Source organism: Phaseolus vulgaris, chromosome 11 (genome assembly GCF_051622355.1).
Source record: "Phaseolus vulgaris cultivar YP4 chromosome 11, ASM5162235v1, whole genome shotgun sequence".
In the NCBI taxonomy this organism is placed as follows: Eukaryota; Viridiplantae; Streptophyta; class Magnoliopsida; order Fabales; family Fabaceae; genus Phaseolus; species Phaseolus vulgaris.
This window is the reverse complement of record NC_143508.1, coordinates 37,069,483-37,094,630: the sequence shown is the minus strand read 5'-3', so window position 1 is coordinate 37,094,630 and position 25,148 is coordinate 37,069,483. Positions and strand designations below refer to the sequence as shown.

At 41.7% G+C, this 25,148-nt stretch overlaps 2 pseudogenes; one reads left to right on the top strand and one right to left on the bottom strand.

The window, feature by feature from the left end:
- Positions 1–24,801, top strand: part of LOC137806463 (disease resistance protein Roq1-like) — a 30,996-nt pseudogene extending 6,195 nt beyond the window's left edge.
- Positions 14,960–18,309, bottom strand: LOC150023234 (uncharacterized; annotated as a pseudogene).
- Positions 24,802–25,148: the final 347 nt, after the last annotated feature.

The following is a 25,148-nucleotide window of genomic DNA, read 5'->3' as shown; positions in this document are numbered from 1 at the left end:
GAACTGGGAATCGCCAGGGCGGTGATCGCCAGGGAAACCAGACCCAAACCCATCGAGGAGTGGCTCGAAAGGGAGATCGGGGGAAGGGTCTTCAAGCTGGGAAGATCTTTGGAGGCTGAACTCCAAGACCAGATCGTCAAGGTGATAGAGCGACATCTGGATGCTTTTGCATGGTCTGCTTCAGACATGCCGGGAATCGACCCCGACTTCTTGTGCCATCACCTAACAATGGACAACCAGGTCAAACCAGTGCGGCAGAGAAGAAGGAAGTTTAACGAGGAGAGGAGGCAGGCGATCAGGGATGAAACACAGAAGCTCCTCGCCGCAGGGCATATCAGGGAAGTCCATTACCCTGAGTGGTTGACCAATGTCGTGCTGGTGAAGAAAAGGAATGGGAAGTGGCGCATGTGCGTCGACTTCACTGACCTGAACAAGGCTTGCCCAAAGGACTCGTATCCTTTGCCAAGCATAGACGCCCTGGTCGACAGTGCTGCAGGGTGTAAGTTGCTGAGTTTCCTGGACGCCTTCTCGGGGTACAACCAAATAAAAATGCATCCTATGGATGAAAGAAGACCGCCTTCATGACCGAGAGATCGTGCTACTGCTACAAGGTGATGCCCTTTGGGCTGAAGAACGTGGGCGCCACGTACCAAAGATTGATGGATAGGGTACTAGCACCAATGCTGGAAAGGAATGTGCAAGCGTACGTGGATGATATGGTCGTGACCTCGTCGGAAAAGAGCAAGCACGTTACGGACCTGGAGGAGTTGTTCACCACAATCGCCAAGTTCAGGTTAAAGCTGAACCCCGAGAAGTGCATTTTTGGCGTGGAGGCAGGGAAATTTTTGGGATTCCTCTTAACTGAAAGAGGAATAGAGGCAAATCCTGATAAGTGTGCTGCCATTTTGGCGATGAGGAGCCCGGCTACTGTGAAGGAGGTGCAGCAACTTACAGGTCGGATGGCCGCCCTGTCTCGTTTCGTATCAGCTAGCGGAGAGAAAGGCCATTCGTACTTCCAGTGTTTAAGGCGAAACAATAAGTTTGCCTGGACGAAGGAGTGCGAAGAGGCCTTCGTCAAGCTTAAAGAGTACCTGGCGAGCCCGCCGGTTTTGTGCAAACCCTTGGTAGGAACCCCTCTCAGGTTGTATTTTGCTGTGACTGAGAGGGCGCTGAGTGCGGTGCTCGCCCAAGACCAAGACCAGGCTCAGAAGCCCATTTATTTCGTCAGCAAGGTGTTGCAAGGCCCGGAGGTGAGGTATCAGGCCTTGGAGAAAGTTGTACTGGCTGTGGTATTTTCGACGAGGAGGTTGCGCCACTATTTTCACAGTTTTACAGTACTGGTGATGACCGACCTGCCCATCCAGAAAGTCCCGAAGAAGCCTGATGTAGCTGGGAGGATGGTGAAATGGGCGGTGGAGCTGTTGGAGTTCGACATCAAGTATGAGCCCCGAGGTCCGATCAAGGGGCAGATTTTCGCCGATTTTGTGGTCGAACTCTCGTTAGAAGCAGCACGAGTTGAAGGGGATGATTTTCGTTGGGTGCTCTCGGTGGACGGATCGTCAAACCTGCAGGGTAGCGGTGTTGGAGTCATTCTGGAAGGGCCCAACGGCGTGTTGATAGAACAGTCCCTAAGGTTTGCCTTCAAAGCCAACAACAATCAAGTAGAGTACGAGGCGTTGATCGTCGGAATCTTGCTGGCCAAGGAGATGGGAGCTAGGGTGCTGATGGCTAAGAGTGACTCGTTATTAGTCACGGGACAAGTAACAGGCGAGTTCCAGGCCAAGGATCCACAAATGGCGGCTTACTTGGAGTATGTGCAGGAGTTGAAGGGTTCCTTTGTCTCGTTTGAAGTGGTGCATGTGCCCAGAGAGCAGAATGCCCAAGCAGACTTGCTAGCTAAGCTCGCTAGTTCGGGCAAGGGGGGTAGGCAGAGGACGGTGATCCAAGAAACTCTGAAGACGCCTAGAGCATTTGTGGCAGACCACCTGGTTCTTCAAATAAGCAAGTCGACGGAGAAAGCGGCGAGGAGTCACAGGTCTTTGACTCAGGAGACATTGAGATCGCCGAGAATAAGGGCATGTCGGAGGGAGAGGGTGAACATGACGCAGGTCTGCGCTACGCATGAGCCAGACACGTGGATAACACAGTACCAGCGATGCCTGGCAGATGGCCTTCTCCCGCTGGATCCGACGGAGGCTAGGAAGATAAAGAAGAACTCCAGCAAGTTCACAATGATTGATGGCGAGTTGTATAGGTTTGGGTTCACACACCCACTCCTGGAATGTGTGCACGGAGAAAAATGTACAAGAATTATGGCCGAGCTCCATGAAGGGGTATGTGGAAGTCACGTCGGGGGTCGAGCTCTGGCTGCAAGAACCCTCCGTGCAGGTTACTACTGGCCAACAATGAGGGAGGACTTCAAGAAGTATGCACAGTGTTGCAAGCAATGTCAGCAGCACGCCGATTGGCACAAAGCGCCTCCAGAAGAGTTAAAGTCGATTTACTGCCCTTGGCCGTTTCATACGTGGGGAATTGACATCCTGGGACCTTTCCCATTGGCGATTGAATATTTCACCAAATGGATCGAAGCAGAACCAGTAGCCCAGATCACCGCACACAAGATCGAGAGCTTTGTATGGAAGAACATCGTGTGCCAGTTTGGTGTGCCTAAGCGCCTGGTGTCAGACAATGGGACTCAGTTTGCAAGTCACCTGTTGAAGAAGCTGTGCGAAGAGGTGGGAATTCAGCAGGTGTTTGCATCCGTCGAGCACCCTCAGACAAACGGCCAAGTAGAGTCCGCCAATCGGGTGTTGCTAAGAGGTTTGAAGAGAAGGCTAGAGAAAGCCAAGGGATCGTGGGCTGAGGAGGTACCCCGCATAGTCTGGGCGTACCACACCACCGAGCAGTCAGGAACCCACGAGACCCCGTTTAGCTTGGTATATGGATGCGACGCAATGATTCCAGTGGAAATCCAGGAGAGCTCGCCGAGATTCCAACACTTTGTAGCGGAACACTCGAATGAAGAAAGAAGGTTGAATCTAGATTTGCTGGATGAGGTTAGGGAGGAGGCGAGATTAAAAGCAGAGGCAGTGAAAAGGAGGATTGAACGAAGATACAACTCGAAGGTGATGCCAAGGCAGTTTAAAGAGGGCGACCTGGTGATGAGGAAGGCCCACCAGTACGAGATGGAAAACAAGTTATCGCCTAAGTGGACAGGACCGTTCAAAATAACCGAGGCGCTTGGGAACGGCGCCTACCGCCTAGAGACATTGGAAGGAGGGGCGATTCCTCGCACTTGGAACGCCACACACCTCAAGTTATATTACAGTTAAAGCTTTGTAAGTAGAAACGAACATGAAAAGATTTGCAAGCCTTCTGTTAAAACAGTTTAAAGGGGGCACTCTTTTTTCCCTATGGAGGGTTTTTAATGAGGCCACCCAATAAAAGAAGAGTTTTCAAGCTTAAAGTTTTTGAGTTTGCATGCATGTTTGTGTTGAAAGCTTGTAGAAAAAGTGCATGCTCTCAGTTAAAGTTTTTAAGTCCCCATCGTTTTTCGGCGATTGGCGACACAGTTAAAGTTTTAAAGTCCCCATCGCTTTTCGGCGATCAGCGGCATCAGTTAAAGTTTTAAAGTCCCCATCGCTTTTCGGCGATCGGCGGCACAGTCAAAGTTTTAAAGTCCTCATCGTCTTTCGGCGATCGGAGGCACCAGCATTGATTAAAAGACCTCAACGCCCTCGCGCGTCCTGAGGCGAGAAAGAGATAAAAGTCCTCCTCGACTTTGTGCGAGTGCAGGCGAGAATAGATTAAAAGTCCTCAGTGCATCCAGGGAAGAGGAGATGTAATCCCTGGGCAAAGTAGAGGCACTAGATAAAGACCTTCTCGCCATTGAGCGAGTTCAGGCAAGATAAAGACCTTCTCGCCGTCGAGCGAGTTCAGGCAAGATAAAGACCTTCTCGCCGTCGAGCGAGTTCAGGCAAGATAGAGACCTTCTCGCCGTCTAGCGAGTTCAGGCAAGATAAAGACCTTCTCGCCGTTGAGCGAGTTCAAGCAAGATAAAATCCTTCTCGTCTTGAACGAGTTCAGGTATGGTGTAAAGGGTGGAAGAAGTTTAAAGGATGGCTAAGGTAGGTTCAAAGAGAACACCTCGCTATCCGGCTTATTGTTCTGAAACTCAGGGAGGTAGAAAAGGATCCGAAAGGCGCCTCTACCCCTAGATGAGGGAACAATAGCCAAGTTATGAAGGCAAAAGGAAGCTTACATCGCCAGGACCCTATGGCGATCAGAAGAAGTCCAGGCGATGACAGGAGTAAGGGCTAACCTTGCCAGGCAGATCAGGTAAACTGTATTGAAATACCAGTATGAGTTGAAACCTACTGCCTAGTAAGTAGCTAATTGCCTTAAGTTTGCAAGTTATATTATATATCATCGTTTGAAGAATAATAAGTTGCTCGAGTTTTCACTTTGAGTTAACAATTGATGAGTGGATATAAGATTGATAGTTTGCTCGAGTTTGAAGCAGGGAGTAAACGGTTGAGCCCGAGGAATCGCTAAGTTAATTTGTTTAAAGCGAGTTCTACAAGATAAGTTGATCAACCATTCAGCGAGGGAGAAAGTAGATGAAGGTTAAAAAGGAAAGGCGAAGTAAACAGAGAGACGAGGTGCAAAAGCGGAAGAAGTTATAATAGAAGTCGTACCAGTTCGAATACAAAGGAAAGAAAATTACAAGTAAAGATCGTGCAAAAAGAAATAGGCGCTAAATCTCAGGAAATAAGTGATGGAGGGAAGCGATTAATCTTCAGAAGGCACGATCTTCCCATCCACCACTTCGTTGCATATTGACACCAAGCTTTGCTCGAGCTCTTCGGTTTGTTGCTTGAGCTCCTCGGTTTGTTGCTTCAGCTCGTCAGCTCGTTTCTTCAGTTCTTCAGTTTCCCCACGAGCTTGAGCAAGGTCTTCAACAACCTTTTTGCCTTCATCCCGCACCTGGGCCAGCTCTGCAGCAGTTTTCTTGTTTTCCTCTCGAGCCTTGGCGAGCTCATCCATGGCGTCGTCCCTCTCCTTCTCGACCTTTCCGAGGAGAACCTCCCGATCAGCCGACCTTTTTTCAAGGTTCTCTACCTTGGCTGCATTCGCTTTTATTGATGCCTCCAAGTTGGCCACCTTGAGCCTGTAGGGAACCAGCTTACTCTCCAGCTCGATTTTCTCTTGAGCTAGGAGGTGCAGTTTCTGGCGCAGATCAGAGGCCTCCTTGCGTGCAACCCTCAGCTCAGCACTCATGGCGTCCTCCACCCTTGAGTGATCGATTTCTGCCATCATCAGATTGCAAGACAGTTTTTCTGCCTCAATCCTTATTAGGCGATTCTCCTCCTGGAGCGTTGAGATCTCGTCCTGGAGCTTCTTGTTCGAGCTCTTCACAGCCTTTGTTATGATTGAGGGGAGGTCCTCTGCCATCATCTTTAGTTTAGCTGTGAAGGGCCCCCAGACTTCTTCGATCGAGGGGGGAAGGCTTGCAGCTGCTGTTGGTGGAGGTGCTGAAGGAGACTGGTGCTGACTTTCACCACCACCCTCTTGAGTTGGTAGAGCGAGGGGGGCTTCCTGGCGTGGTGGTGAAGTGGGGGACTCGGTTATAAGTATTGGCGAGTTGTGGGCACCTTCATCCCCACCTGGTGCGTCCCCGGCAATAGAAGTGGTTGAAGGAGGACCCTCTCCAGCAGATACGAACGGTGTGGAGGCGCTTGGAGGGTTCTCTATAAAGTTAGGCTCGCTGCCTTCAACCACAGGGAGCGCGACCGCCAAGGGTGTTGCTTGGACTGGCGGTGTTGGAGCTGGGGGAGAGGGCGGTGTTGGTGTTGGAAGAGCGGGTGGTGAAGAGGGTGCCACCCTTGTTCTTTTGGTGACAAGGCCGTCCTCAGTTGCCTCGTCATCCTCATCCTCTTGAACCACTTGAGGGGTTTTCCTTTTCGGCTTCCTCAAGATCAGCTTTTTTCGTTGAAGGGCGGGCAGTGTCTCTGGAGGAGCTGGACCTTGAGGAGGCGATCTGCCCTGGTAGTGGCGATCTCCACCACCGAGTTGGGCACGGTTTGGGAACCCGTCGCCAACTTATGAGTTCGGGCGAGCGCCCTCAGTTAAGCTAATTTGCCTTTGCCCAACATGAGGTCTGCACAGGGTAAAAATAGACAAGTAAGCACAAAAGCAAAGGCAAAATATACGAGTATGTGTGCGAATAATGTAAACAAATGGCGCATGAATTAAAAACCAAGCCCAGTACGTAACAAGCAGGACGCCCGATGGTAGATAACAGAGATGCGAAATCAGTCTCAACACAAAACGAAAACCTAAGTGTCGAGGTAAAGGCTAACCTATATGAGCTTCGAGTTGGCCGTCGAAGAACTCGAAGGAGATTATTGAGGAGGTGGGAAAGGTGATGTTGGCGGCTACTACTTTCTTCCAGAAAAGGCATAGATCTTTGTCTAGCTCGCCCATGGTGTCGAGACTTCTGGGCCTCCTAAAGCTCTCTTTGGCGTCTTTGTTCCCCTTGTGTACCCAGTACAAGGGAAAGCCGTCGAGCAGGGAAGGATCTTGGTCATTGGCGCACACCTTCACAAATTTTCCTTTCCAATCTTTGTAAGATTGCTGGAAGATGGAAAGGATTGACCTCCCAGCAATCCCGTTCAGGCTAATCCAGAGGCGGTCTCCTGGATTCTTAGCTTCAAAGAGGAAGAGGAAAACGTCAACCGAAGCTGGCAATCCCAGGTGTGCGCACATGATCTGGAACGCCCTTACGAACGCCCAGCTGTTGGGATGAAGCTGGGCGGGGGCGATATCGAGCTCGGTTAATAGCTCCCTCTCGAAGCGAGTGAAGGGAAGTCGGAGCTTCACCTTCTTGAAGAACGTCGCGTAGAGGAAGCAGAATAGCTCGTCGTTGTTCGCTTTATCGTCGGCACAGATCGGCTCATCCGGGTGGCAAGGCAGCACGACCATTTTGCTGTCATGCTCCTTATGGAATGAGAGCTCGGATTGGTCCCCTTTCCTTAGTCGGTGCACGCCCAACTCTGTGTTTATGGAAGAGGTTTCTTTCAACAAAGCTGAGGTGGCCCAAGGGTAGAGTTTCTTGTAGCCTTTTGGAGGTAGGGAGGCACCTCCGGCGACTGGCGGAGTTGCCTGAGCAGGGTTGGTGAGAGAAGTTGCGGGCCTCTTAGCCTGAGAAGAAGGAGTGCCAGATGCTCGTGTTGGATCACGCACTGGTAGAGGATTTGCCCCAAGAGCAACCCTGCGCGTTGGGGTGGAGGGTTTCGCGACGAAGAAGGGGGGTTCGCGGTGGACTTTGTATGAGCCATCGCAGGAACTGCAAAGGAAAAAGGAAAGGGATGAACAAAGGTTACAGAGAACGACTCGATTGAGGACGAAGAAAGGAAAACGAACGAACGGGAGTTCGTTGTGACGAGCGTAATGGAAGACGAAGCCCTAAGTTACGAGAGGGAAGAAAAGGAGAAAACAACCCACAACGTATGCACCAGGAAGATAATGGATGATGCGAATCGGTTAAAATGCAGCAAATATCAACAGAAGAAGTAAAAGAGGTACCTTTTGATGATCAGATGAGCGTTGAAGGGAGTTGGAGATTGAGAGGGTTGAGAAGCGTCGTGGGTTTGCAGAGAAAACTCAGAGCGTTTGAGAATGCAGAGAGATGATGAAACAGTGGAAATGAAAGGGTTTAAGGGTTTTTCAAACGTTTTTGGAAGCGCAAACGACAGCTGAAGATGATCGTTGATGAAGCCACGTGTCGAGCGATTGGAAAAAAGGGGTTTGGTAAAGCGTCAGAAAAGCAGAGGGTACGAACGATTGGAATTCCGTGCCAACGCCACGTAGATCACAGTGATGTGACCTCTTAGTCTTTTCGTTGGACAAGTCTTCGCTTAAGACTGGGGGGCTTGTGTACCGTCCAGGTAGTCGGAAGTGATGACGTGGCAGCAAGCGATAATGTAGGCGTGTTGAGCGGGACACCTGGCTGACAGAAGGGAAGGAAGTCGGGGGGCTCGTGTAGTCGCCGATCGTCAAAGATGGCGTGCCCCAATCTCCAGCATGCCTAAACCGGCGGTCACCAAGTTTGTGTTGTAGTCGCCGGATGTGAACCCAGGCGACAAAGCGATCAGAGATCGCCGAGAGGAAGACATCGCCGAAAGATCAGGAAAGCTTGTTCAAGGCTTTCGAAGCGAAGGATGAAGTTGTCAGATGGTCATTCCCTAGCTAGCCAGGGGTTGAGGCTAGGGAACAGCTTACCCGGGCATGCACGATGAAGCAAGTGAAGCAGATCATGATGGCGGCCGGCGAGACCACAGTGGAGGTGTATATGATTACGCCCGTACTCGCCACACAGAAGAGATCGCGCTCCAAGGCAGCTATACATCGAGTTGCTCCCTGCGCGGGTGACTTAGTCGAAAAGCCTGAAGAGTAAGAAGTGACGCTCAAGCAGAGGATGCTCCAGATGGTGACACGTGTACAACTGGATGCGAGCCACGTGTTCAGATGTGTAACTGTCAGGAGAGAGAAAGTCCACAGGTATATAAGGGATTCTAACGAACTTCTGAGGTACGCGCGTTTTAGAATACTTCTTTTACGCTTGCGAGAACTTGAGTATGCTGAGAGAGAGCATTGCACGGTTCCTGGAGTTCTTAGTTTTCTCTCAGTATTTTGGTGGTTCAGTCGCTGACTTGAGCGTCGGAGCGCGATCGGCGGCAGCGGCGCCGTTCTGTCTTTTGCAGGTTCTTGAGGTGAATCAAGGTGAAGGACGGAAGCTAGCACGGTGCAAAGCCGATACAGAGGAAGCTACCTTTGACGAGGCAAGGCTCTTGCGTTCTGGTCAACAGGCAGGATCAATCCCCAAGTTGGAGAGAATTCGTCCACGAATTCAGTACTCTTGCATAAAACAAAGTCAGTTTGCAATTAGATAAGAGAATACAAGAAAAAATAGGCAAACATGACTGAGTACGTTGAAATGTTGGGAGTTCAGAAAAAGATGTCCTATACATAGCCCATGTTGGAAAAGATTGTTTAGAAATGATATTATTTGAAAAACTAGAAGGTATGAAAAAATCATCCTTAACATTCTTCATCCAATATGGTGTATAAATAGGAACCTTGGGTAATGAACAAGACAAAGAAGAAGGATACCTTGTAGGCGTAGCACGAGTCAACAAAATTGAATTAGTTGAGAAGGTATTATGACTCGATTTAGCATGTACTTCATTTGTTTTTTCATTTTCTCTTTTAGTTTCTTTGGGATTGGTCCTATATGCAGGGCTATTTGGTAAAGAAACCCCGAGCATGAAGTCTATTTGGTGTTCAATCCCTCTTAGAGGTGGTAAGCCTTTAGAAGGATCTTGAAACATATCTTCATATTCTTTTACCAAATTGTCCAAACATGTGGGACTATCCTTAGCCGACTCACATCCAATAGTCCTAGGAATAGCTAAAAAATAGGCTTTAGAGTAACTATTACCTTTGTAACTTGTTGTGTGGACATGAGAAGGCTTCTCTTGGAATTTTTTATATCATTTTCTTTCTCTCTCTTTTCTCTCATTTTAACTTGGTCCTCATGAACTTCCTTTGGAGAGAGAGACTTAAGAATGACTTTGTGCCCATGGAAGTTAAAAGACATTTTGTTGGTAAAGCCATCATGAAAAACTTTTCTATCAAATTGCCATGGCCTACCTAAAAGAATATGTGTGGCTTCCATTGGGACAACATCACACAAGACCTCATCTTTATATTTACCAATAGAAAATGTAATGAGGACTTGCTTGTTAACAACAATCTCACCTACCTCACTTAACCATTGTAATTTGTAGGGCTTGGCATGAGAGATGGTAGGTAATCCAAGTTTGTCTACCACTCTTGTGCTTGCCACATTCGCACAACTCCCCCCATCCACAATCAAAGAGCATACTCTATCATTAATAAGACACCTTGAATGAAAAATATTTTCTCTTTGAGTTTCATCAAAAGGTTTTAAAACTTGACCAAGCATGCGTCTTATTACTAATAGGTCACCCTCATGTGGGTTTTCACTCTCACTCTCACTTGGGGATCTAGAAGGTGAGGAATGTCTAGAAGATTCAGACTCATGCTCACTACTATCTACCCCATCATGCATATACATAGTTCGTTTAGTAGGGCAATTAGAAGCAATATGTCCATAGCTTAAACATTTAAAACACTTCTTACTAGATGATTTAGGCCTAGAATTGGAAGTGGAAGGCTTAGACTCTCTAGGTTTGAAAGTAGAGTCCTTAGAAGGGATATTTGAAAAAGAGTTATTTTTATTTTTCCAAGAAGAGTGGTAGTAGTTATCCTTAGAAGAATTTTTGAAAGCATTTTTCCTTGCAAGTTGATTTTCAATTTTGCTAGCAAGGTGCACCACATTTTCCAAAGAAGAATATTCTTGTAACTCTACCACGTCTTGAATGTCCCTTCGAAGGCCACTCACAAACCTATCTATCTTAGCTTCATCACTCTCATCCATATTAACTCGAATTAAAAGCGTGTCTAGTTGTTTAAAGTAATCATCCACACTTAGCGCGTCTTGATGAAACCGTTGGAGTTTCAACATAAGGTCTTTCGTAAAGTATGGGGGTACGAATCTAGTGCGTAAACATGCTTTCAAATCGTTCCAAGAGACCACGGGCGACCTCTTGTGTAGGTCAATGTCCATGAGGTATTGATGCCACCATTGCATGGCATAGTCCAAAAATTCTAAAGAAGCTAACTTAACCCTATGCTCATCCCTAACCCCATTTACATAAAAAATTTGGTCCACCTTAGCCTCCCATCCTAAATCAATTTAATAAATTTAATTGAACTAATTTATATCAAAATCTAAATACTTATTGCAATATTATAAATTAAATTAAAGTATTTTATATAACATTTATAAAATTTAAATACATTTGTTCTTTTACTCAATTATTATTTAAAAAAAAAAATCAATTCTTTTTAAATTTTTTAAGATAATTTATTTAAATATTTAAAAATCAAACACTTAATCAATTTAATTTAACTAACATATATCAAAATTATTAAAAAGTAAAAAGTTTATTATAATATTAAAAAAATAAAAATAAAAACACTTTTTTCATTACATTAAGCGTGGGTCGTGGCCGACACAAAATGAAATTATTATTATTTTTTTAAAATCTCAACATGCGTCCGTTATGCGTCGAATAATCCACAAAAAATCACTTTGCGTTCGTTTTAAGTGAGTTTTGCCGACGAAAAAATATGTCCACACTTAGTCCACGCAAATATGTGGAAGCTAATTACTTGTTTTCTTGTAGTGTGCAGAACACAATACACATAACTTGTGAGTACCCAAAAACTTCCACAATTTAGAATTTTCTCTATGACAATTTTGTGGTTGATGTAAATGTAGATTTATTTTTTATGAATAATAATAAATGAATTAAAATGTACACTTAGTTTTCATTCACACAGCTCCTCACTTAGAATATAATTCAAAAAAAAATCAACAAATACAAATACCTAAACTTCTTTATCACTTGCTTTAACAAAACACAAAAGTATCTTGAACTATACTGTCCTCTTGCAAAAACAAATGACAGAAATCTGCACCTTAAAAGCTAGACCAAAACTGATTCTACTAATTGAGCTTAGCATTAGAAGCAAGTGCTGGACATAACAGACCCGTGCATTAAGTTTAGTCATGATGAAACTTTTATCGGAATTATTTAGTATTCAATCAATCACACATTCATAAATCAAAGAGATACAAATGCAATTATATAACCGCACTTGTAAATACTATTTATTAACTGCGGTTGCATTTGTATATGCTTCTGAATGAGGTGACATGGTTTAGGAGTTTAGGATTTACAAATGCAGGTATTACCAAAACCGCTTTTGTAAATGCGATTTACACTTGGCCAAGACCGGTTATACCTGTATTTTATGATGTTGATCCTTCGTGGTGGGCAAACAGAGCGGATGTTATAAGAAAGCATTTGCAGAACACGAAAATAGATTCAGAAAAGATGGAGTGAAGGTGGAGGAAACTCAGAGATGGAGAGAAGCTCTCACACAAGTGGCCAATCTCTCTGGTTGGGATATCCGAAATAAGTGAGTAATCCTCCTTCGTTTTAAGATTGATAACAATTATAAATTTCTTATGCACAAAGTTTTGGATGAAGAAGGTATGAACTAATTTGATGAAAAATCTAGCTTTCTCGATATTCGGAAGTGCTTCCCAAAAACTCAATTGCAGTAGCCTACTCTATTTTGCACAATAATTTTTCATAGCATATTAGGACTTTCTTTTTGCTAAGCATGATTTTTCTTGTGTCATTATGTAAAACCAGAGGTTTTGGATGAAACGTGCAAATTGAGTCCAATGTATACTTGTTTAATGAAAATAATATTTTGAAAGTTTAAATTTTTACGTTAGTATTTTTTCCTGTAAATGTTTATACTCCTTTTATTTTGTTCTGTTGCCTGAAGTTTTCCGTTCATTTCATTTAAATTTTCAGGCCACAATATGTACAGATTGAAGAAATTGTTCAGAAAATAATAAATATTTTGGGTCCCAAAATTTCAAGACTTCCAAAGGATGAATTAGTTGGAATAGAGTCTCGGGTTGAAGAATTAACAAATCTTTTGCGTTTTGGGTCACTTAACGATGTTCGAGTTGTTGGAATCAGTGGGATGGGTGGCATAGGAAAGACAACTCTTGCTTGGGCTTTATATGAAAGAATTTATCATCAATATGATTTTCATTGTTTTATTGATGACGTGAGCAAAATTTATCGAGATTCCAGCTCATTAGGTGTGCAAAAACAACTAATTTCCCAGTCTCTAAATGAGAAAAATCTTGAAATTTACAATGCTTTTGAGGGAACGTGTTTGGTGCATAGTAGGTTGCACAATGCAAGAACACTTGTAGTTCTTGACAATGTTGATCAAGTTGAACAACTTAACCTGTTTACAGGGAACAAAGGTAATATGTTATGAGGATGCCTAGGAGGAGGGAGCAGAATCATCATAATTTCTAGGGATGAACATATATTGAGGACACATAGAGTGGATGATGTTTATCAAGTGCAGCCGTTGAGATGGGAAAATGCTAAGCAGTTGTTTTGTAAAAATGCTTTCAAAGTTAATTATTTTTTAAGTGATTATGAACAATTGGCACATGAGGCCCTTTCACATGCTTAAGGTCATCCCTTGGCAATTGAAGTAACTATGTCATCTTTGTTTGGTCAAAATGTCTCACAGTGTATAAGTGCATTGGATAGGCTAAGATCCAATAAAAGTAAAAATATTATTGAAGTTCTACGTATAAGTTTTGATGAGTTGGAAGAAGAAGAGAAAGAAATATTTCTTGATATTGCATGCTTCATCGATGGTGGTGACATGGAATATGTGAATGAAGTTTTAAACTTTCACGGATTTCATCCTGAATATGGCATATAACTACTGATTGATAAATCACTCATAATCAATGAAGATGGGAGGATACACATGCATCGTTTGCTAAATGATTTGGCAACGAGTATTATTCGAGAAAAGTCACCTAAGGAGCCCATGAAGTGGAGTAGGTTGTGGGATTACAAAAATTTCCAAAAAAGCTATGTTAAAGAATAAGGTAAAATTAATAGATTTAGTATATAAAATCTTATATTGCCTTACCCTTCGAAAAATATAATAACATTATATATTTTTTATGCATAATGTTGTAGGCAAATGAAAATCTTCAAGTCGTAAATATTGAAGGGATGGTTTATGGAAAAACAACAATGAGGGCAGATAGTTTATCAAAAATTAGACACCTTAAGTTGCTCAGCCTTGTAGATGTGGACTTTTCATGAAAGTCTCAATCATCTTTCAAGTGAACTAGGATATCTTAGCTGGTGCAATTATCCTTTTCAGTGTTTGCCTCTAAGTTTTCAGCAGACAAATTAGTTGAGTTACACCTCGTTCATAGTAGTATTCAACAACTATGGGAAGGCATAAAGGTGATGCATATTAATTTTCTATTCTTTTTAAATAAACCAATTAAAGGACAAACACTATCTTTTAATTTCCTTTTTTCTTTAATTAGTTAAAGAAAACCCAAATGTCCTTATTAATTTTTTCTTCTACTTGCCAATCACTGTAGCCACTACACAATTTGAAGCGTTTGGATCTCTCTTTCTCCGAAAATTTAGTTGAGATGCCAGATGTTAGAGAGGCCCAAAATCTTGAAAAGATAGAACTTGAAGAATGCATAGAGCTCCGAAAAATCAATCCATCAGTTGGTTTTCTGAGAAAGCTTGCTATTTTGAACTTGAAATTCTGCAAAAACCTAGTAAGCTTACCTAATACCATGATGGATTTGTGTCTCCTTTCTTGCGGTTTTTGTTGATGAATGTGAAAGCTCCATAGATTGATGGTGGAACAAGGCTCTCCTAGGAGTTGTGATAGCCTTGGAGGTGCATGAGAAGTAGGAAGAGTAGGAGTGGTTCGACCAACTCCCTTTGTAGGTGAAGGTTTGAAGACTGAAAGAGCCTAATCCTAAGAGAGTTTAGGCAAAGAGTGAGAATGGCACAATTTTGGCAGCATTTCACTATTCAATTAATCTTGTGAAAACATGAGGTAGGCTCCTCCTTTTATAGCCAAGGAGGACCGGAAATGAATAGCCAAATTAGAAGGAAATTCAAACCAAATGAAATGAAAGTTGGCGCCTAATGGAAGCACACATGGCAAATGTGACATGGTATGTCTCATGTGTTGCCATTAGGCCTAAAGTGACCGACCTTAGTTAGATTAGGAGTTTCTAGAAACCCTAATCTAACTTAGGTTGGCTTTTAGGAGCCAAAATTCACCCTAATTACAAATTAAACAATTTTACAAAAGAAAATTCCTATGCTACTTTGACAATAATTTAAAGACTATGCTACGCTTGATTTTAGACCTCTTGGAACATGTAGAGGTAAGTTTCTCTGCCATCAATGGCAGTGTCCCAATCCTCATCAAGCCTCTTAGCCATGGCCCTTGTAGTTGGCCCAATATGTCTTGATGTTTGGCTCTCTTTTGGGTTGGTGCTTGGTCCTCTTCCATCATCCCCTCCCCCTTGGAAAGGATTTGTCCTCAAATCCAAGATGTCATCTTCTTCATTAGTACCTACAAAAGGAGACAAGTCAATGACATTAAAGGTATCATGTACTCCATATTCGGTAGGTAAATCTAATTTATATGCATTATTATTGACTTTGTTGAGGATTTTGAACGGTCCATCATCACGGGGACTAAGTTTGGACTTCCTCTTAGTTGGAAACCTATCCTTCCTAAGATGAAGCCAAACTAAGTCTCCTTCCTCAAAAATGATTTTTCTCTTCCCCTTATTGTTGTATTTGGCATACTTCTCAGTTTGTTGTTGTATTTGCATTTTAACCTTCTCATGCATTTTCTTAACAAATTCAGCTTTGTTAGCTCCTTCCTTATGCACAAATTCTTGTGGATTAGGAAGGGGTAACAAATCCAAAGGAGTAAGAGGGTTAAAACCATATACAACTTCAAAAGGAGAAGCATTAGTAGTCTTATGAACTACTCTATTATAAGCAAATTCAATATGGGGGAGGTACTCATCCCAAGATTTGTGGTTGCCCTTCATGATTGCCCTAAGCATAGTACCAAGAGATCTAATGACTACCTCGGTTTGTCCATCCATTTGAGGATGACATGATGTTGAGAATTGTAGTCTAGTGCCAAGTTTTTCCCAAAGGGTTTTCCAAAAATGGCTTATAAACTTTGGATCTCTATTGGATACTATACTCCTTGGTAAACCATGAAGTCTTACCACTTCTCTAAAGAAGAGTTTAGAAATATTTTGAGCATCATCCACTTTGTGGCAAGGAATAAAATGGGCCATTTTACTAAAACGATCCACTACCACAAAGATGGAGTCATGACCTCTTGCAGTCCTAGGAAGTCCTAAGATGAAATCCATGCTAATATCTTCCCAAGGAGCATTTGCAATCGGTAGAGGGGTATAAAGTCCATGAGGCATTGTTTTAGATTTGGATTTTAAACATGAAATACATATAAAACAATGTCTTTGGACATCTCTTCTCATGTGTGGCCAATAAAATTTTCCTTTTAAAAGATCAAGAGTTTTGTCAACTCCAAAATGGTCCATGAGTCCCCCTTCATGTGATTCCTTTACAAGAAGTTTTCAATGTGTACCTTGGGGAATACAAAGTTTGCCTTATTTAAAAAGATACCCCTTGGACACATAATAACCTTCTTGTGCTCTATGTTCACATTTAGCAAAGATGGATGCAAAGTCTTGGTCTTCTTGATAAAGTTCTTTTATGTTGTCAAATCCAAGAATTTGAGCACCAAGTTTTGAAAAGAGCACATGTCTCCTTGAGAGAGCATCCGCCACTATATTTGTGCTTCCCTTCTTGTATTTGATGACATAAGGAAATTGTTCAAGAAATTCCATCCATTTTGCATGCCTTTTATTGAGCTTGTGTTGGCCTTTCAAAAATTTTAAAGACTCATGGTCACTATGTATAACAAATTCTTTTGAAACAAGATAGTGTTCCCAAGTCTTTAAGGCCCTCACAAGTGCATAGAGCTCTTTGTCATAGGTGGGGTAGTTAAGGGTGGCTCCATGAAGTTTTTCACTAAAATAAGCAATTGGATGCCCCCCTTGTAACAAAACCGCACCTATGCCAACCCCCGATGCATCACACTCTAGCTCAAAAGTTTTAGCAAAATTTGGTAGAGCTAGAATGGGTGCATTAGTAAGTTGAGCCTTTAGCCTTTGAAAGGCTTGTTCATGCTTTTCACCCCAACAAAATGTAGTGTCTTTCTTCACTAACTCATTGAGTGGTGAAGCTAGACTAGAGAAGTTAGGCACAAAGCGCCTATAGAAGCTAGCCAAACCATGAAAGCTCTTAACATCTCCTACATTTTGTGGAGTTGGCCATTCTTGGATGGCTTTGATTTTTTCGAGGTCAACATGTACCCCTTTTCTATTTACTACAAAACCAAGAAAAACTATGCTATCAACACAAAAAGTACACTTATCACTATTTGCAAACAAACTATTATTTCTAAGCACTAGAAAAACTTCCCTAAGGTGGCTTAGGTGGTCTTCTAGGTTTTTGCTATAAACTAAGATATCATCAAAATAAACTACTACATATTTACATATACATTCTCTCAAGACATGATTCATTAGCCTCATGAATGTACTAGGTGCGTTAGTGAGACCAAAAGGCATCACCAACCATTCATATAGTCCAAATTTTGTTTTAAAAGCGGTTTTCCACTCATCACCCTCCTTGATTCTAATTTGGTGATATCCACTTTTAAGATCAATTTTGGAAAATATGATTGACCCATGTAGTTCATCAAGCATGTCATCAAGTCTTGGGATTGGATGCCTATACTTGATAGTGATGTTGTTGATTGCTCTACAATCACAACACATTCTCCATTTGCCATCCTTTTTGGGCACCAACAAGACAGGTACAACACAAGTGCTTAGGCTCTTTTGCACCCAACCCTTCTCCAACAAATCTTGTACTTGAGACTCTATCTCCTTTGTTTCCTCGAGGTTAGTTCGATATGCTGGCCTATTTGGTAGGCTTGCCCCCATAATCAAATCAATTTGATGTTCTATACCTCTAAAAGGAGGAAGTCCAATGGGTCCCTCTTTAGAGAATATATCATCAAATTCTTTTAAAAGATTTTCAACTTGAGGAGGTAGAATCATAGTCTCAAGATTTATAGCAGTGCATGTAAGTGTTCCTTTACAAAAGATAAGGCTAGGTTGTTCAACAAGAAGCATATTTTCAAAGGTATTTTCAAATGTTTTGTCTTGTTGAATTACCTTGTGGGAAGGAACACTCTTCTCCCACGCCTTTTGATCCCTAAGGATTTTCTCTTTTTCTATTTTTGTTTTTTCTTCTCCTCATCCCTCTTATGTTTCATTTGTATTTGATCTCTTACCACTTGGGAGTGTGGTAAAGGATTAAGTACAAACTTCTTTTCTTTGTGGGTGAAGGCAATCTTGTTAGTTATACCATTATGCATGGTTTTCTTATCAAATTGTCATGGTCTACCTAATAAGATGTGGCAAGCTTCCATAGGTACTACATCACATAAAACATTGTCTTTGTAGTTACCTATAGAAAACTTGACTTTCACTTGTTTATCCACAGCTAGTTCCCCATCTTCATTTATCCATTGAAGCTTGTATGGTTTAGGGTGAGGAACTACTTGTAGATTTAACTTTTCAACCATCCTAGTGCTACAACAATTGCAGCATGAGCCACTATCCACAATGATAGAACATATGTTTTCTAAAACTTTGCATATTGTGTGAAATATGTTCTCTCTTTGTGTTTCCATGGTTGCACTAGGTTGGTTGTTGAGGGTTCTTCTAATCATCAATAATTCCCCCTCTAAAGGATACACTCTCTCATCTTCTCCCCCTTCTTCTTTCTCACTAGGTTCGTCTTCACAACTAGTATATTCATCTATTCCTTTCAAAACCAAGGTTCTTTGGTTTGGACATTGTGCTTGCACATGTCCTCTTCCAAAGCATTTAAAACATTTAACATCCCTAGTGCGAATGGGAGGAGTGAGAGTATCTTTGCCTAAGGGTTTGGTAGTCCCTTTTGGTTTTTCTTTTGATATACTACCCTCTCTTTTAAAATCTCTCTTTGGATAGGAGTTAGGATATGAACCTACCCTTTGACTTGAAGTTTTCCTTAAATTTTGTTGTTCAACTTTGATACATAGTTAAACCAAGTCATTCAAGTCTTGATAAGGTAGAAGTTCAACCCTATCTCTTATCTCAAGATTTAGCCCACTTAAGAATATAGCTATGGTGGTGCACTCATTCTCCCTAATGGAGGCTTTCATCATATATAGCTCCATCTTTTGTCTATACTCCTCTACAATCATGGTTCTTTGTTGGAGTCTTGGGAGCTTGTCCATCAACTCCCTATTATAATAGGAGGGAATATGGCGGCGTCTTAGGGCTCCCCTAAGGTCATTCCAATATTCTATGGGAGGTTCCCTATGAAGACGCCTATCTCTTTCTAAGGTCGTCCACCAATACATAGAGATCCCTTGGAAACTAAGAGTGGCTAAGGGTACCTTACGCTCTTCACTTACTCTATGAAAAGCAAATAATTGTTCTACCTTCATTTCCCAATCTAAATAGACTTCTACGTTTTCTTTTCCATGGAAATGAGGTAGGTCTACCCTAACTTCTCTTGGGCTCTCTTGTTCTCTTCTATCTCTTCTAATTCTCCTAGGGGGTGGTCGATAATACTCATTTATCCTAAGACTTTCCTCCCCAAAAGAATCATGATCTTGAGAACTAGATGCATGAGAACATATTTTTTTAGATTTTTGAGAATTTTCATCCTTTTCTTTAGCCAATTTCAACTCCTTGATTTGGGCCTCATGCTCCAATTGTCTATATGAGAGTAATTGAAAGTCCTTGGCTAATTGTTTTAAAAGAGATTTGATGGATTTTATATCACTTTCATTAGATTTAGAAGAGTGAGTTGACATGACTAAAGATTTGTGTTTAAAAGTATTTTACTTCAAGAAAGAAAAGGAAAGTAGTGAAGGTAGCTTTCCAGGAAAGAGAGGTGAGTCACTAGGACTTCTTAAGTACCAAGTCTTTCCTTGCCAAAACCTATCCCTCAAAAACTTCACACAATTATTTTTCTAAGTAAATAACTTAGATTACAATGAGGAATGAAAAGACAAATTTTATGCAAAGGAAAATAATGCAAACAATTAACAAACAAAGTAATTAAACAATGCTAAACAAGTAATTACCATAAAGTAAACTAGCTAAGCACAATTAAAGATGGCTAACTACAAAGCTTTAAACTAGACGATTCCTAGGTGAGGCTTCTAGACACTTTGAGCCTTTGAAGGCACACTCACCGTCTACACGTGATTAATCCACTAATTAAACAAAGGTTGAATGTGGTTACAACTCAAAGGAATACAAAGAAATTGAATTACACAAATTAAAATTCAGCTTCCCTATACTATGCACTCCTTGGCTTGTAATTGCTCTTCTTTGTTGTGTCCTCCAAAGTGTATGTGTTTGTATTTATATTTGTGTTTGCTGCTGCTCCTTGCCTTAACCTCTTATGATTAGGCAATTAAATTCTCCAAAACAGTACCTACTAAGTAGAGATAGACTCACTACAAAGTCAATTCCACTTAAAATGCACCAATTGAAATTTATCCACCAATAATTTAGAGGTCAAGAAAAGAAAGCAAGAAACAAATTAAATTTTAAAACAGGACCACAACAAATGGATTTGATTATATGACACAACTTAGAATGAGTTTTGAATGATATTGGACAAGCAAATAAAAATAGGCACTCGACAAAGGATAGCACACAAAAGGAACCTAAAGAAAGACACTAGAATTGATTAAAAAAACCAAAACAGCACTACTGGAAAATTTCAGGTTCAGAAAGCGTGACTTAAAAATATTTATGCTGAGCTGGCTATTTTGAATTTGCTTCCGAAATTTTAACCACAAACGATTCAATGTCTTAGCAAACTTTTGGCGCTGGAATCACACCAAAACTATGCACCAATTAATTGTGATAAATTTTTCAAAATCACTGTCCAACTACCGTATATTTTGGCGCCAGGATGCACTCTTTTTTTGTTTTATTTATCATTTTTTTCTCTATTTTGTATTTTCATCTGATTCTTTTTTTCTTGATTTTCTAACACATCAAACTGTATTAATCCATATTTTCAGAATTTTTCTCCAACTTATTTAAAATTCATAACACAAAACAGCCAGTACAGAATTAGTAAAACAGAGTAGTCCTAATTCTGGAATTTAAAAACAGAATAAGAAACTTCAAAAACACAATGGAGTAGATGTATATGAATTTGTATGGAACTAGCATACAAATATGAACTCAAACTAAAAGAAAAATGCACCAAAGGATCAACAAACACAGAATTATAAATCTAGACTCAATTTAAATCAAGAAACCAAAATTATCAACAAATTCAGCACAACATAGAATTGATGACAAATTAGGAAATACATGACTAGACAAAACATCAGAGGATTTAGAAAATAAAATGACTCAAGACACATATATTGAACCGAACAAAATTTCAAACAAGACTCAAGCAACCTAAAATCAAAACAGCAACACAAACTATATAGATTCCTACACAAAATGTAAAAATAAGAAGCTCAAGAACAATTTGAACATTTTGCACCGACTGAAATACTTCAAACAGCACCTAAATCAAATTTAAAATGTAAAAACAGCAAGACAACATGAACAAGTGAATAACAACACATAAATAAGAAGAGCACAAACATAAAAATGAGAGAAGACACTTAGCTCTTGATGAACCTATGCTCATGATACCAAATGATGGATTTGTGTCTCCTTTCTTGCGGTTTTTGTTGATGAATGCGGAAGCTCCATGGATTGATGGTGGAACAAGGCTCTCCTAGGAGTTGTGATAGCCTTGGAGGTGCATGAGAACTAGGAAGAGTAGGAGTGGTTCAGCCAACTCCCTTTGTAGGTGAAGGTTTGAAGACTGAAAGAGCCTAATCCTAAGAGAGTTTAGGCAAAGAATGAGAATGACACAATTTTGGCAGCATTTCACTATTCAATTAATCTTGTGAAAACATAAGGTAGGCTCCTCCTTTTATAGCCAAGGAGGACCGGAAATGAATAGCCAAATTAGAAGGAAATTCAAACCAAATGAAATGAAAGTTGGCGCCTAATGGAAGCACACATGGCAAGCGTGACATGGTATGTCTCATGTGTTGCCATTAGGCCTAAAGTGACCGACCTTAGTTAGATTAAGAGTTTCTAGAAACCCTAATCTAACTTAGGTTGGCTTTTAGGAGCCAAAATTCACCCTAATTACAAATTAAACAATTTTACAAAAGAAAATTCCTATGCTACTTTGACAAGAATTTAAAGACTATGCTACACTTGATTTTAGACCTCTTGGAACATGTAGAGGTAAGTTTCTCTGCCATCAGTGGCAGTGTCCCAATCCTCATCAAGCCTCTTAGCCATGGCCCTTGTAGTTGGCCCAATATGTCTTAATGTTTGGCTCTCTTTTAGGTTGGAGCTTGGTCCTCTTCCATCATACCATATCGAGCCTGAATTCTCTTTAATATCTAAATGTTTATGGTTGTTCAAAATTGTATAATAATGAGTTATTAGATGAACTAAGAAAAACACACACACAACATTTGAAGAAGCTTTCTTTAGTTGAAGCTCCTAATTTTTCCTAGTCAACATCCTCTTTCATAAAGGGAATATTTTTGTGGCCTTCAGATTTATTGTATTCCAGAGCACAAAGAGAATTAATCACCTATTTGTTGCCCTCATTTCCTACTTTCCCTTGTTTGCATGAACTCAATCTAAACTTCTATAACTTAGTTCAAATCCCTGATGTCATTGGAAAGTTAAGTTGTCTAGAAAGGCTAAATTTGAAGGGAAACAATTTTGATACACTTCCCAACCTCAAAGACCTTTTCAGACTGTATTATTTAAACTTACAACATTGCAAGCAATTCAAATACTTGTTTCATCTCCCTTCACGAACCAACTTCCCCTCAAAACTTTACACACGTAAAACCTCATATTTAAAAGGATTTGAAGAGACTATGGTAGGATTAAACTTTTTCAACTGCCTAGAATTAGTTTTGAGGGAACGCTTCACTAGCATGATTTTTTCATGGATGATACAAGTTATTCAGGTGTGCATGCTCCTTCCTTCCTCTTTCCTTCTTTTAATTTATTTTTTGTGTAGGAAAACAGCTACTAACGCATAACTTTGTCGTGGTACAAGGCGTTCCACCAATGCAAATGTCTAACATCCATTCCATTCACTCCAACTATTCAAAGTGTTATCCCTAGAACAGAAATACCGAAATGGTTCAACAATCAGTTTGTGAGCATACACAATTTAATAGAGATTGATGCCTCTCCTATTGTGCATCACAATAATTGGATTGGTGTGGTGTGTTGTGTAATATTCCACCCAGGCAAAAAACTGGAGATGTGTTTGTTGGGTATGAAGTCAAGACCAATTGGGTTGGGCTGACTAGACACCATGTTTAGTGAGTGGGCTTAATCCTTGTACACAATTGAAACATAGGTCAAGTCCGGTTCACAAAATCTCTTGGGTAGAAGAGGGTTGTCTTTACAAGAGAGAAACCCAAAGCCACAGGTCATATTCAGGATGAACGAGCATGGAAAGGTTCATGTAGACCAGTCAGTGGTACTTGTGGCAGTGGGAGCACGGGTTCTGCTTCAGTTGAGGTTCCTAAACGACAGGATAGGAGAACCAGTATTCCAATGGTTGATACATCTCCAGAAAATTTCTTGTTGAATATGGAAAGTTTTGTTCTCAGGTTGTTCCAAGATCCGACAGTTCCTGTAAGTGGGAGCTGGTAGGAACAGAGAACGGGTTAGTGACTGACGTGTTGAAACTCAGGGGAGTTTTAACGAAGTCTTCAAAATGATTAAGAAGGCTGGTGGCAGCTAGAGGTGGAACATTGAGTTTCGTCGATAGATTACAGAAGTACATGTACACAGTTGAAGCGCAGATGAACATTGTTCCGTGACTTCAAGTGGGAGATTGTTGGGTATGAAGTCAAGACCAATTGGGTTGGGCTGACTAGACACCATGTTTAGTGAGTGGGCTTAATCATTGTACACAATTGAAGCACAGGTGAACATTGTTCCGTGGTTTCAAGTGGGAGATTGTTGGGTATGAAGCCATGACCAATTGGGTTGGACTGACTAGACACCATGTTTAGTGAGTGGGCTTAATCATTCTGTCCCTTTTATAATCTCTATTTAAAGAGATCATTGTACTTGTAATTGGTGTGCAACAGGATATAATGAAAACCTAATAGTTGCCCGTGTGGATGTAGGTTGCAGTTGGCTCCGAACCACATTATATCATGTGTTGTTTATTTTTTGCAGTTGATTTGTGATTGTGTGTGTTGATTCCGCGTGCGTTTTTTCCCATCAAGTGGTATCAAGAGCCTTGGTTCGTTTACACACCAGAGATCCGATTAGCAAAAATTAATCGACGAGACGTGAAAATTGCGGCTGCAGTAGCGTCCCAAAACTAGGGTTTCGCAGAGGCGACAACAACGTCCCAAAGTTAGGTTTTCGTAGGGGCTGCAGCGGCGTCCCAAAGCTAGGGTTTTACTGCGGCCCAGGATTCGCGACAGCCCAGACATGCGACTCGCGGCAGGCGCACGCAGTAGGGGGTGCGACGTGCAGTGGTGTGGGTCGCGACAGGAGTGGTGGCGGCTCGCGACGTTGTGCAGGTGGCTTGCTCATAGTAGGGTCGTGTCCAGAAAGTGCGGCGGAGTGCGCCAGTAAGGCGGCGGATCGGGTTTTGCGGCGAACAGATGCAGGTGCTTACGGTGAGCGAGATGGCACGAAGGTGCAATGCGATGGCAGTGACGGAAGATGCAGGGTGGCGCGTGCATTTTTGTGCTGGTGCAGCAGTGACGGTGTGGTGCTAGGCGCGGGGTGTGGTTGTTTTTCGCTGCAGCACGGAGTTATGACAGTTCAGTTACTGAGCACATCAATATTTGATCTTAACCAGACTTACGTCAATGGGCATTAAGTTCGATGATGAAGTTCAAGCTTTACTACTACTATTGTCTTTGCCTGACAGTTGGTCCGGAACGGGTTACAGCAGTTACCATTTCAGCGAGATCCGATAGATTCACTTTTGAAAAGATTCGTGATCTCATTCTTGGCGAGGATGTCCGAAGAAGGAGTTCTAGGGAATCATCTAGTGAATCGCTATATGTCATCAGAGGTAAGAAAAATATCAGAGATAGTGGGAGCAAGAACAAAGGAAGGAGTCAGTTAAAGACTCGGGATTGCTCAAGTGTAACATGTTGGAACTGCAAGGAGGTAGGCCATTTCAGGAATCAATGCCCAAATGATAAATAAGTCAACATTGCAGAAGACTTCGCGGACGAGGACCTTTTAATCTGTTGCGCGGATAGCAGTGTGGATTCCTGGGTCATGGATTCTGAAGCATTGCAAAATCTAGTTATTGGAG